We start from the raw sequence: 14482 nt of genomic DNA, 5'->3' as shown, positions 1-14482 counted from the left end.
GGTCCAGACATAGTGTCATCAGTCAGTCAGTTACTGGGTCCAGACATAGTGTCATCAGTCAGTCAGTCAGTTACTGGGTCCAGACATAGTGTCATCAGCCAGTCAGTCAGTTACTGGGTCCAGACATAGTGTCATCAGCCAGTCAGTCAGTTACTGGGTCCAGACATAGTGTCATCAGCCAGTCAGTTACTGGGTCCAGACATAGTGTCATCAGTCAGTCAGTCAGTCAGTTACTGGGTCCAGACATAGTGTCATCAGCCAGTCAGTTACTGGGTCCAGACATAGTGTCATCAGTCAGTCAGTTACTGGGTCCAGACATAGTGTCATCAGCCAGTCAGTCAGTTACTGGGTCCAGACATAGTGTCATCAGCCAGTCAGTTACTGGGTCCAGACATAGTGTCATCAGTCAGTCAGTTACTGGATCCAGACATAGTGTCATCAGCCAGCCAGTCAGTTACTGGGTCCAGACATAGTGTCATCAGTCAGTCAGTCAGTTACTGGGTCCAGACATAGTGTCATCAGTCAGTCAGTCAGTTACTGGGTCCAGACATAGTGTCATCAGTCAGTCAGTCAGTTACTGGGTCCAGACATAGTGTCATCAGCCAGTCAGTCAGTCAGTTACTGGGTCCAGACATAGTGTCATCAGCCAGTCAGTCAGTCAGTTACTGGGTCCAGACATAGTGTCATCAGCCAGTCAGTCAGTCAGTTACTGGGTCCAGACATAGTGTCATCAGTCAGCCAGTCAGTTACTGGGTCCAGACATAGTGTCATCAGTCAGTCAGTCAGTTACTAGGTCCAGACATAGTGTCATCAGCCAGTCAGTTACTGGGTCCAGACATAGTGTCATCAGCCAGTCAGTCAGTTACTGGGTCCAGACATAGTGTCATCAGCCAGTCAGTCAGTTACTGGGTCCAGACATAGTGTCATCAGTCAGCCAGTCAGTTACTGGGTCCAGACATAGTGTCATCAGTCAGTCAGTCAGTTACTAGGTCCAGACATAGTGTCATCAGCCAGTCAGTTACTGGGTCCAGACATAGTGTCATCAGCCAGTCAGTCAGTTACTGGGTCCAGACATAGTGTCATCAGTCAGTCAGTTACTGGGTCCAGACATAGTGTCATCAGTCAGCCAGTCAGTTACTGGGTCCAGACATAGTGTCATCAGTCAGTCAGTTACTGGGTCCAGACATAGTGTCATCAGTCAGTCAGTCAGTTACTGGGTCCAGACATAGTGTCATCAGCCAGTCAGTTACTGGGTCCAGACATAGTGTCATCAGTCAGTCAGTCAGTCAGTTACTGGGTCCAGACATAGTGTCATCAGCCAGTCAGTTACTGGGTCCAGACATAGTGTCATCAGCCAGCCAGTCAGTTACTGGGTCCAGACATAGTGTCATCAGCCAGCCAGTCAGTTACTGGGTCCAGACATAGTGTCATCAGCCAGTCAGTCAGTTACTGGGTCCAGACATAGTGTCATCAGCCAGTCAGTCAGTTACTGGGTCCAGACATAGTGTCATCAGTCAGTCAGTTACTGGGTCCAGACATAGTGTCATCAGTCAGTCAGTTACTGGGTCCAGACATAGTGTCATCAGTCAGTCAGTTACTGGGTCCAGACATAGTGTCATCAGCCAGTCAGTCAGTTACTGGGTCCAGACATAGTGTCATCAGTCAGTCAGTCAGTTACTGGGTCCAGACATAGTGTCATCAGTCAGTCAGTTACTGGGTCCAGACATAGTGTCATCAGTCAGCCAGTCAGTTACTGGGTCCAGACATAGTGTCATCAGTCAGTCAGTCAGTTACTAGGTCCAGACATAGTGTCATCAGCCAGTCAGTCAGTTACTGGGTCCAGACATAGTGTCATCAGTCAGTCAGTCAGTTACTGGGTCCAGACATAGTGTCATCAGCCAGTCAGTTACTGGGTCCAGACATAGTGTCATCAGCCAGTCAGTCAGTTACTGGGTCCAGACATAGTGTCATCAGCCAGTCAGTTACTGGGTCCAGACATAGTGTCATCAGTCAGTCAGTCAGTTACTGGGTCCAGACATAGTGTCATCAGTCAGCCAGTCAGTTACTGGGTCCAGACATAGTGTCATCAGCCAGTCAGTCAGTTACTGGGTCCAGACATAGTGTCATCAGTCAGTCAGTTACTGGGTCCAGACATAGTGTCATCAGTCAGTCAGTTACTGGGTCCAGACATAGTGTCATCAGCCAGTCTGTTACTGGGTCCAGACATAGTGTCATCAGTCAGTCAGTCAGTTACTAGGTCCAGACATAGTGTCATCAGCCAGTCAGTTACTGGGTCCAGACATAGTGTCATCAGCCAGTCAGTCAGTTACTGGGTCCAGACATAGTGTCATCAGTCAGCCAGTCAGTTACTGGGTCCAGACATAGTGTCATCAGTCAGTCAGTCAGTTACTAGGTCCAGACATAGTGTCATCAGCCAGTCAGTTACTGGGTCCAGACATAGTGTCATCAGCCAGTCAGTTACTGGGTCCAGACATAGTGTCATCAGTCAGTCAGTTACTGGGTCCAGACATAGTGTCATCAGTCAGTCAGTTACTGGGTCCAGACATAGTGTCATCAGCCAGTCAGTCAGTTACTGGGTCCAGACATAGTGTCATCAGCCAGTCAGTCAGTTACTGGGTCCAGACATAGTGTCATCAGCCAGTCAGTTACTGGGTCCAGACATAGTGTCATCAGCCAGTCAGTTACTGGGTCCAGACATAGTGTCATCAGTCAGTCAGTTACTGGGTCCAGACATAGTGTCATCAGCCAGCCAGTTACTGGGTCCAGACATAGTGTCATCAGCCAGTCAGTTACTGGGTCCAGACATAGTGTCATCAGTCAGTCAGTTACTGGGTCCAGACATAGTGTCATCAGCCAGTCAGTTACTGGGTCCAGACATAGTGTCATCAGCCAGTCAGTTACTGGGTCCAGACATAGTGTCATCAGCCAGTCAGTTACTGGGTCCAGACATAGTGTCATCAGTCAGTCAGTTACTGGGTCCAGACATAGTGTCATCAGTCAGTCAGTTACTAGGTCCAGACATAGTGTCATCAGCCAGTCAGTTACTGGGTCCAGACATAGTGTCATCAGCCAGTCAGTTACTGGGTCCAGACATAGTGTCATCAGTCAGTCAGTCAGTTACTAGGTCCAGACATAGTGTCATCAGCCAGTCAGTCAGTTACTGGACCCAGACATAGTGTCATCAGCCAGTCAGTTATTGGGTCCAGACATAGTGTCATCAGTCAGTCAGTCAGTTACTGGGTCCAGACATAGTGTCATCAGCCAGTCAGTTACTGGGTCCAGACATAGTGTCATCAGCCAGTCAGTTACTGGGTCCAGACATAGTGTCATCAGCCAGTCAGTCAGTTACTGGGTCCAGACATAGTGTCATCAGCCAGCCAGTCAGTTACTGGGTCCAGACATAGTGTCATCAGCCAGTCAGTTACTGGGTCCAGACATAGTGTCATCAGCCAGTCAGTTACTGGGTCCAGACATAGTGTCATCAGTCAGTCAGTTACTGGGTCCAGACATAGTGTCATCAGCCAGTCAGTTACTGGGTCCAGACATAGTGTCATCAGTCAGTCAGTTACTGGGTCCAGACATAGTGTCATCAGCCAGTCAGTCAGTTACTGGGTCCAGACATAGTGTCATCAGCCAGCCAGTCAGTCAGTTACTGGGTCCAGACATAGTGTCATCAGCCAGTCAGTTACTGGGTCCAGACATAGTGTCATCAGCCAGTCAGTCAGTTACTGGGTCCAGACATAGTGTCATCAGCCAGTCAGTCAGTTACTGGGTCCAGACATAGTGTCATCAGTCAGTCAGTTACTGGGTCCAGACATAGTGTCATCAGCCAGTCAGTTACTGGGTCCAGACATAGTGTCATCAGCCAGTCAGTTACTGGGTCCAGACATAGTGTCATCAGTCAGCCAGTCAGTTACTGGGTCCAGACATAGTGTCATCAGTCAGTCAGTTACTGGGTCCAGACATAGTGTCATCAGTCAGCCAGGCAGTTACTGGGTCCAGACATAGTGTCATCAGTCAGTCAGTCAGTCAGTTACTGGGTCCAGACATAGTGTCATCAGCCAGTCAGTCAGTTACTGGGTCCAGACATAGTGTCATCAGCCAGCCAGTCAGTCAGTTACTGGGTCCAGACATAGTGTCATCAGCCAGCCAGTCAGTCAGTTACTAGGTCCAGACATAGTGTCATCAGCCAGTCAGTCAGTTACTGGGTCCAGACATAGTGTCATCAGTCAGCCAGTCAGTTACTGGGTCCAGACATAGTGTCATCAGCCAGTCAGTTACTGGGTCCAGACACAGTGTCATCAGTCAGCCAGTCAGTTACTGGGTCCAGACATAGTGTCATCAGTCAGTCAGTTACTGGGTCCAGACATAGTGTCATCAGTCAGTCAGTTACTAGGTCCAGACATAGTGTCATCAGTCAGTCAGTTACTGGGTCCAGACATAGTGTCATCAGTCAGTCAGTTACTGGGTCCAGACATAGTGTCATCAGTCAGTCAGTTACTAGGTCCAGACATAGTGTCATCAGTCAGTCAGTTACTGGGTCCAGACATAGTGTCATCAGCCAGTCAGTCAGTCAGTTACTGGGTCCAGACATAGTGTCATCAGCCAGTCAGTCAGTTACTGGGTCCAGACATAGTGTCATCAGTCAGCCAGTCAGTTACTGGGTCCAGACATAGTGTCATCAGCCAGTCAGTTACTGGGTCCAGACATAGTGTCATCAGCCAGTCAGTTACTAGGTCCAGACATAGTGTCATCAGCCAGTCAGTCAGTTACTGGGTCCAGACATCTCTGCGTATCAACACCCTCTCACCAGTCTGAGTCCAGACCTCCACCTCATAAATGAACACTGATACTCCTGCAGACATCAGACCAGCCGCTGAGAGAAGGTGTTAATACAACTGTTTTACCTCCTAACTTCTCTACCGTAGACCTGTACCATCAGATACAGCTATATTAATACTAACTGCTGTCATGACGTTGCCCTCTATGGGTACAGCGAGCACCATCCCCCTCTCACTCTCCTACACTCAGGCTGCTGTGGTCAGAGAGGTCATAAATTCCTGGAGGAGAATCCTGCCTCAGGGCCAGACAGTATAGACAGAGAGTGAGTTTTCATAGAGAGAACAAATTAATTTCTTCCAGCTCACAGAACTGGAGGTCTGAACAACATTTCTGTTCTGGAGAATGTATAAAAGATCGGGTGAAGAATCCAGCTACAAACTGGTGCGTTTGGTACAATTTTGTAAAACTCATGAGAGACAATACAGCCACATTACCATAACCCTGTTTATACAATAGCCTCAGTTATGAGGCTACATCATCAGTTACATCTAATTGTTGTACAAAATGAACGAGTAAAGATGATACTATTTGTGAAATGATGTGATGCTATGTAATGATGTTAATGTGAGAGAATTGTATTTCTGTTTAAAGTTCCACTAAGTCCTTGGCCCGCCCCAGGGCCACAGACAGGACCTGGCGCCATGAGAACAGCCCTTTTCTATGTTCCGAATAAAACCCCCACCTGGGTTTTCTATCACCAGACCAGCTTACCTCAATTACGAGGGGGCTAAGGGTTGAGATGAGACCAGTACCTCATCATAGAGGGAAATAAGGCTAGAGTAGATTGCTTTCTTTTAACCATCCCATGTGGTTAAACTCTTAGACTATCAATACCGACAGAATAAGAACAAGTCTTTGATATTGATTACTAGTCTGCAGCCATTCATTTCTTTATAACCATATCTACTTTGTTTGTTTGTGTTATGCATTTCTGTGAGTACTTAGTTCGTAAACAAATGATTTCAAGACAATTGATGTATGGATGACTCATAGTGAAGACTGGGTTTGTGCAGATAACAAACAATGTACGACGTTTGGAATGAGACTAACGTGAGGTAAAGAATAATTCATTAATCAGAGCACTAAGTGATAAGATGTTAAAATATCTGAAAGTTATATCAGGAAAATTATAACTTTGTAATCTGAATATTTTCCTTGGTGCCCCGAATTCCTAGTTAATTACAGTTACATGATTACATATTTTAATCACGTAATAATACAGAGAATATTTGATAAAGATTCATCTTCAGTTTAATGATGCCAAAGACACGACCCTCTCTAGTCTCCTCAGTAGGTAGACCTGTACCATCAGAAACAGCTATATTAATACTAACTTAGAGGCTGGGCCTGTACCTGAATCAGAATTGAGTTTGGTTCAGATTTCAATTAACCCTAATAAATGTTTTATTTAACCTTTAACTAGGAAGGTCGGTTTTGAAAAAAGTATTATTTACAATGATGGCCTACCCCGGCCAAACCCTTACAATGCTGGGCCAAATGTGCGCTGGCCTACGTAGGCCGGTTTGTGATACAGCCTGGAATCGAACCAGGGTGTCTGCAGTGACGCCTCCAGCACTGAGATGCAGTGCCTTAGACCGCTGCACCCCTCAGGAGCACTACTGTATAGGCCTACTGTATAGACTACATACACTACATGACCAAAATCATGTGGACACCTGCTCGTTGAACATCTCATTCCAAAATCATGGGCATTAATATGGAGTTGGTCCCCCCTTTGCTGCTATAACAGCCTCCACTCTTCTGGGAAGATTTCCACTAGATGTTGGGAGATTAGGCCTAGCTCGCAGTCGGCATTCCAATTCATCCCAAACGCGTTCGATGTGGTTGAGGTCAGGGCTCAGTGCAGGCCAGTCAAGTTCTTCCACACCGATCTCAACAAGGTTTTGTGCTCGATGTCAGCAACAGGTGTGGCTGAAATAGCTAAATTCACATACTTTTGACCACGTAGTGTATGAATTAGGCACATTTTATGAGTTGGACACTTTTAAGAAGGTAGAAGGAAATCAATGCATGTTGTTCTATTTGAGGCATTGTCACTCTGTCCGACTCTGAGGCATCTGTCTGACTCTGAGGCATCGCCACTCTGTCCGACTCTGAGGCATCTGTCCGACTCCGAGGCATCTGTCCGACTCCGAGGCATCTGTCCGACTCCGAGGCATCTGTCCGACTCCGAGGCATCTGTCCGACTCCGAGGCATCTGTCCGACTCCGAGGCATCTGTCCGACTCCGAGGCATCTGTCCGACTCCGAGGCATCTGTCCGACTCCGAGGCATCTGTCCGACTCCGAGGCATCTGTCCGACTCCGAGGCATCTGTCCGACTCCGAGGCATCTGTCCGAATCTGAGGCATCGCCACTCTGATTATGAGGCATCTCAGGAAGAAAAGCCTAGTAAAGAAACTCAACTGTAGCTGTACCAGACTGTTATTATGGGCGTTAAAACCTTCTGCGTCCGTATTCATCGCCACCCTCTATTTTCCAGTGAGATCTCGCTAAAAGAAATGCAGGCGTAGTAACACTGTCATTTAGAGTCTAAACCTGGGAAAGAAAGAAACAGCTCAAAGCTCTCTCTAACCCTAACTGGGGAGCCAGAGAGACTAACTAACAGCTCTCTCTAACCCTAACCTGGGGAGCCAGACAGACTAACTAACAGCTCTCTCTAACCCTAACCTGGGGAGACAGAGAGACTAACAGCTCTCTCTAACCCTAACCTGGGGAGCCAGAGAGACTAACAGCTCTCTCTAACCCTAACCTGGGGAGCCAGAGAGACTAACAGCTCTCTCTAACCCTAACCTGGGGAGCCAGAGAGACTAACATCTCTCTCTAACCCTAACCTGGGGAGCCAGAGAGACTAACAGCTCTCTCTAACCCTAACCTGGGGAGCCATAGAGACTAACAGCTCTCTCTAACCTTAACCTGGGGAGCCAGAGAGACGAACAGCTCTCTCTAACCCTAACCTGGGGAGCCAGAGAGACTAACAGCTCTCTCTAACCCTAACCTGGGGAGCCAGAGAGACTAACTAACAGCTCTCTCTAACCCTAACCTGGGGTGCCAGAGAGACTAACAGCTCTCTCTAACCGTAACCTGGGGAGCCAGAGAGACTAACAGCTCTCTCTAACCCTAACCTGGGGAGCCAGAGAGACTAACAGCTCTCTCTAACCCTAACCTGGGGAGCCAGAGAGACTAACAGCTCTCTCTAACCCTAACCTGGGGAGCCAGAGAGACTAACAGCTCTCTCTAAACCCTAACCTGGGGAGCCAGAGAGACTAACTAACAGCTCTCTCTCACCCTAACCTGGGGAGCCAGAGAGACTAACAGCTCTCTCTAACCCTAACCTGGGGAGCCAGAGAGACTAACTAACAGCTCTCTCTAACCCTAACCTGGGGAGCCAGAGAGACTAACTAACAGCTCTCTCTAACCCTAACCTGGGGAGCCAGAGAGACTAACTAACAGCTCTCTCTAACCCTAACCTGGGGAGCCAGAGAGACTAACAGCTCTCTCTAACCCTAACCTGGGGAGCCAGAGAGACTAACAGCTCTCTCTAACCCTAACCTGGGGAGCCAGAGAGACTAACATCTCTCTAACCCTAACCTGGGAGCCAGAGAGACTAACAGCTCTCTCTAACCCTAACCTGGGGAGCCAGAGAGACTAACAGCTCTCTCTAACCCTAACCTGGGGAGCCAGAGAGACTAACAGCTCTCTCTAACCCTAACCTGGGGAGCCAGAGAGACTAACAGCTCTCTCAAACCCTAACCTGGGGAGCCAGAGAGACTAACAGCTCTCTCAAACCCTAACCTGGGAGCCAGAGAGACTAACAGCTCTCTATAACCCTAACCTGGGGAGCCAGAGAGACTAACAGCTCTAACCCTAACCTGGGGAGCCAGAGAGACTAACAGCTAACCCTAACCTGGGGAGCCAGAGAGACTAACAGCTCTCTCTAACCCTAACCTGGGGAGCCAGAGAGACTAACAGCTCTCTAACCCTAACCTGGGGAGCCAGAGAGACTAACAGCTCTCTCTAACCCTAACCTGGGGAGCCAGAGAGACTAACATCTCTCTCTAACCCTAACCTGGGGAGCCAGAGAGACTAACAGCTCTCTCTAACCCTAACCTGGGGAGCCAGAGAGACTAACAGCTCTCTCTCACCCTAACCTGGGGAGCCAGAGAGACTAACAGCTCTCTCTAACCCTAACCTGGGGAGCCAGAGAGACTAACAGCTCTCTCTAACCCTAACCTGGGGAGCCAGAGAGACTAACATCTCTCTCTAACCCTAACCTGGGAGCCAGAGAGACTAACATCTCTCTCTAACCCTAACCTGGGGAGCCAGAGAGACTAACAGCTCTCTCTAACCCTAACCTAGGGAGCCAGAGAGACTAACAGCTCTCTAACCCTAACCTGGGGAGCCAGAGAGACAAACATCTCTCTCTAACCCTAACCTGGGAGCCAGAGAGACTAACAGCTCTCTCTAACCCTAACCTGGGGAGCCAGAGAGACAAACATCTCTCTAACCCTAACCTGGGAGCCAGAGAGACTAACAGCTCTCTCTAACCCTAACCTGGGGAGCCAGCGAGACTAACAGCTCTCTCTAACCCTAACCTGGGAGCCAGAGAGACTAACAGCTCTCTCTAACCCTAACCTGGGGAGCCAGAGAGACTAACAGCTCTCTCTAACCCTAACCTGGGGAGCCAGAGAGACTAACAGCTCTCTCTAACCCTAACCTGGGGAGCCAGAGAGACTAACAGCTCTCTATAACCCTAACCTGGGGAGCCAGAGAGACTAACAGCTCTCTATAACCCTAACCTGGGGAGCCAGAGAGACTAACTAACAGCTCTCTCTAACCTAACCTGGGGAGCCAGAGAGACTAACAGCTCTCTCTAACCCTAACCTGGGGAGCCAGAGAGACTAACAGCTCTCTCTAACCCTAACCTGGGGAGCCAGAGAGACTAACAGCTCTCTCTAACCCTAACCTGGGGAGCCAGAGAGACTAACAGCTCTCTATAACCCTAACCTGGGGAGCCAGAGAGACTAACAGCTCTCTATAACCCTAACCTGGGAGCCAGAGAGACTAACAGCTCTCTAACCCTAACCTGGGGAGCCAGAGAGACTAACAGCTCTCTCTAACCCTAACCTGGGAGCCAGAGAGACTAACAGCTCTCTAACCCTAACCTGGGGAGCCAGAGAGACTAACAGCTCTCTCTAACCCTAACCTGGGGAGCCAGAGAGACTAACAGCTCTCTCTAACCCTAACCTGGGGAGCCAGAGAGACTAACAGCTCTCTCTAACCCTAACCTGGGGAGCCAGAGAGACTAACAGCTCTCTCTAACCCTAACCTGGGGAGCCAGAGAGACTAACAGCTCTCTCTAACCCTAACCTGGGGAGCCAGAGAGACTAACAGCTCTCTCTAACCCTAACCTGGGGAGCCAGAGAGACTAACAGCTCTCTCTAACCTAACCTGGGGAGCCAGAGAGACTAACAGCTCTCTCTAACCCTAACCTGGGGAGCCAGAGAGACTAACAGCTCTCTAACCCTAACCTGGGGAGCCAGAGAGACTAACAGCTCTATCTAACCCTAACCTGGGGAGCCAGAGAGACTAACAGCTCTCTAACCCTAACCTGGGAGCCAGAGAGACTAACAGCTCTCTCTAACCCTAACCTGGGGAGCCAGAGAGACTAACAGCTCTCTCTAACCCTAACCTGGGGAGCCAGAGAGACTAACAGCTCTAACCCTAACCTGGGGAGCCAGAGAGACTAACAGCTCTCTAACCCTAACCTGGGGAGCCAGAGAGACTAACTAACAGCTCTCTAACCCTAACCTGGGGAGCCAGAGAGACTAACTAACAGCTCTCTCTAACCCTAACCTGGGGAGCCAGAGAGACTAACTAACAGCTCTCTCTAACCCTAACCTGGGGAGCCAGAGAGACAAACAGCTCTCTCTAACCCTAACCTGGGGAGCCAGAGAGACTAACAGCTCTCTCTAACCCTAACCTGGGGAGCCAGAGAGACTAACAGCTCTCTCTCACCCTAACCTGGGGAGTCAGAGAGACTAACTAACAGCTCTCTCTAACCCTAACCTGGGAGCCAGAGAGACTAACAGCTCTCTCTAACCCTAACCTGGGGAGCCATAGAGACTAACTAACAGCTCTCTCTAACCCTAACCTGGGGAGCCAGAGAGACTAACAGCTCTCTCTAACCCTAACCTGGGGAGCCAGAGAGACTAACAGCTCTCTCTAACCCTAACCTGGGGAGCCAGAGAGACTAAGTAACAACTCAAAGCTCTCTTTGTCCAGTAGCTGTTTCTCATTGAGGGAATAAAAGAGTCACAGATAAAATGGGGGTTTAATGGCTATGAACAGGCAGGCTGCTATTTAAGCCCTGGACAAACGCATCAACTATTGATGTCTGTTCGGTTGTGTTGCTGTTACAGAATTTACCTGCCGCCCTCCACTCTAACCACTAGGCTACCTGCCGCCCCTCAACTCTAACCACTAGGCTACCTACCGCCCCTACACTCTAACCACTAGGCTACCCTGCCGCCTCTACACTCTAACCACTAGGCTACCTACCGCCCCTCCACTCTAACCACTAGGCTACCTACCGCCCACTCTAACCACTAGGCTACCTACCGCCCTCCACTCTAACCACTAGGCTACCGCCCCTCCACTCTAACCACTAGGCTACCTACCGCCCCTCCACTCTAACCACTAGGCTACCTACCGCCCCTCCACTCTAACCACTAGGCTACCTACCGCCCCTCCACACTAACCACTAGGCTACCTACCGCCCCCCTCCACACTAACCACTAGGCTACCTACCGCCCCTCCACACTAACCACTAGGCTACCTACCGCCCCTCCACTCTAACCACTAGGCTACCTACCGCCCCTCCACTCTAACCACTAGGCTACCTACCGCCCCTCCACTCTAACCACTAGGCTACCTACCGCCCCTCCACTCTAACCACTAGGCTACCTACCGCCCCTCCACTCTAACCACTAGGCTACCTGCCACTAGCCCCCCTCCACTCTAACCACTAGGCTACACTGCCGCCCAAAGATGGCTGCTATAAGTTGATGAATAGCCTGAAACGGCTTCTTGGTAGCTCGTGGGAGTTGGGAACCTAACGAGGCGAGCTAAAGCCAACTTCAGAAAATTACTAGGCATCTAATAGTAATAAGATTATTAAACAGGACAAATCTGGGGGGGGTCAGGTGCCCATGTGCCCCCTATGGGCATGACGCCTCTGGCAGAATCCACCACTATAAGCACCAGCTTCTGGTCAGAGAGGGAGGGGGGGAGGCAGCTACAAAGTTTGCAAGCCTGAGTACAGACAGACAGACGGACTGTTCTGGGAACACACAGCTCCGGCTGGTTCTAACCTCCAGACAGACAGATGGACTTTTCTGAGAACTCACAGCTCTGGCTGGTTCTAACCTCCAGACAGACAAACAGGCCGTGTTGATCAGAGATTCTTCTTGGAAGACAGCCCAGTGGGAGCAGGCAGCACAGTGGGAGCAGGCAGCACAGTGGGAGCAGGCAGCACAGTGGGAGCAGGCAGCACAGTGGGAGCAGGCAGCACAGTGGGAGCAGGCAGCACAGAGGGAGCAGGCAGCACAGAGGGAGCAGGCAGCACAGTGGGAGCAGGCAGCACAGTGGGAGCAGGCAGCACAGAGGGAGCAGGCAGCACAGAGGGAGCAGGCAGCCCAGTGGGAGCAGGCAGCACAGTGGGAGCACAGGCACAGTGGGAGCAGGCAGCTCAGTGGGAGCAGGCAGCACAGAGGGAGCAGGCAGCCCAGTGGGAGCAGGCAGCACAGTGGGAGCAGGCAGCTCAGTGGGAGCAGGCAGCACAGTGGGAGCAGGCAGCACAGTGGGAGCAGGCAGCACAGTGGGAGCAGGCAGCACAGTGGGAGCAGGCAGCACAGTGGGAGCAGGCAGCACAGTGGGAGCAGGCAGCAGGCAGGCAGCACAGTGGGAGCAGGCAGCACAGAGGGAGCAGGCAGCACAGTGGGAGCAGGCAGCACAGAGGGAGCAGGCAGCACAGTGGGAGGGCCAGTAAATAAGATGTCATCAATAATAGCCAGTGAATGTTCTGAGAGAACAATGTTCTGAGAGAACACAGCTACATCTGGCTCTAACCTCCAGACAGGCTGGTTCATATCATCCAGATAAGTCTACTGGTCTCTGCTCCGCACTCACCCAGATTCACTGTCCTGACTAACAGCTTCTGATGGGCCTTTGCCATAATTACCCAGGGCCTTATCACAAACTTATGGGATGCATATTTCATGTCCTGGCTGTGCAGTGCACTGCGCTGGCAGTCAATGTATGAAAAAAAACTAAACAGATCCTAGACAAAATGTAGACACTCCACTTCAAAGAGGAGGGAAGGGGAAGAGGAGGGGGGAGAGGAGGGAGGAGGGGGGGTGCACATTACTGAAATCATTTCATCTGTCGATGAATCACAGGCAACATCAGAAAGGATCAAATACATTTTGATAAATGAAGATGAGCCATGATTATAAGGTATGAGTGAAGCATCGTCCGCATATGACCAAGCACATTTAGTCTACATCCCTTATTGAACGTGATAAGTATATGTCTCATCATTTTTCCCTCTACTATAAAATCGGCTGGTTTTTCATAAAATGGTACATTTCCACCTACTGCCAAATTGAGAACCTACCGGACTAAAAATAATGAAATGTTTTGCCACAAATATAACGTTGATTGCTTGTAAGCAGGCCAAAATGTGGCACTTGTTTGGCATACAAATACAATTTCCTACACTAATGTTTTCGTGTTGGTTAAAAGTGTAATATAATACAAGATGAGAAGAGCGTTTAAAGGGTTAGCCAGCTGCTGTGCTGTTGCCACTCATGCTACCACTTCTGGGATTCGACAACACAGGCTATCTTTAGCTGTTAACTAACCGAACTACCTCGTTGTTTTGCTATCAAATCAAATCGGTCACATACACATGGTTAGCAGATGTTATTGCGAGTGTAGCGAAATGCTTGTGCTTCTAGTTCCCGACAGTACAGTAATATCTAACAATTCCACAACAACTACCTAATTAACAACTCAAAAGGGATGGAATAAGAATATATACATATATGGATGAGTGATGGCCGAGCGGCATAGGCAAGATGCAATAGATGGTATAAAATACAGTATATACATATGAGATGAGTAATGCAAGATATGTAAACATTATTAAAGTGACTAGTGATCCATTTATTAAAGTGGCCAATGATTTCAAGTCTGTATGTAGGCAGCAGTCTCTCTGTGTGTTAGTAGTGATGGCTGTTTTAACACGTCCATCACTAAAAATGCACCGAATGTGTTCAAATCCATTGGGCTAGAAAGTTACTGTCAAACTCAAACGTGTCTGATCTGACAGCCGGGGAGGTCATCACTGATCACAGCGTTATCGCATCATAGACGCACTTCATGGGGTTTTATTTCTCTCTCCAAAGACCAACAAACACAAGCTACAGACCAAGCTAACAAGCAGTTAGTTGGCTGGCTACTTAATGCAACAACAACAACACACAACAAAAGTTGACATGAAGACATGTGTGTATTTCTGGGGGATATTATGGTCTG

General features: G+C 49.3%; 1 protein-coding gene across 1 annotated transcript in view; it reads right to left on the bottom strand.

Moving 5' to 3' along the window:
* The window catches only part of LOC135538920 (protein CASP-like), a 125390-nt gene that overhangs the window by 110554 nt on the left and 354 nt on the right, over nucleotides 1-14482 (bottom strand). The window lies entirely within an intron of this gene.

This window comes from Oncorhynchus masou, unplaced genomic scaffold, assembly GCF_036934945.1.
Source record: "Oncorhynchus masou masou isolate Uvic2021 unplaced genomic scaffold, UVic_Omas_1.1 unplaced_scaffold_1018, whole genome shotgun sequence".
Lineage (NCBI taxonomy): Eukaryota > Metazoa > Chordata > Actinopteri > Salmoniformes > Salmonidae > Oncorhynchus > Oncorhynchus masou.
The sequence above is the reverse complement of the archived record's forward strand: the minus strand, read 5'-3'. Positions and strand labels throughout refer to the sequence as shown.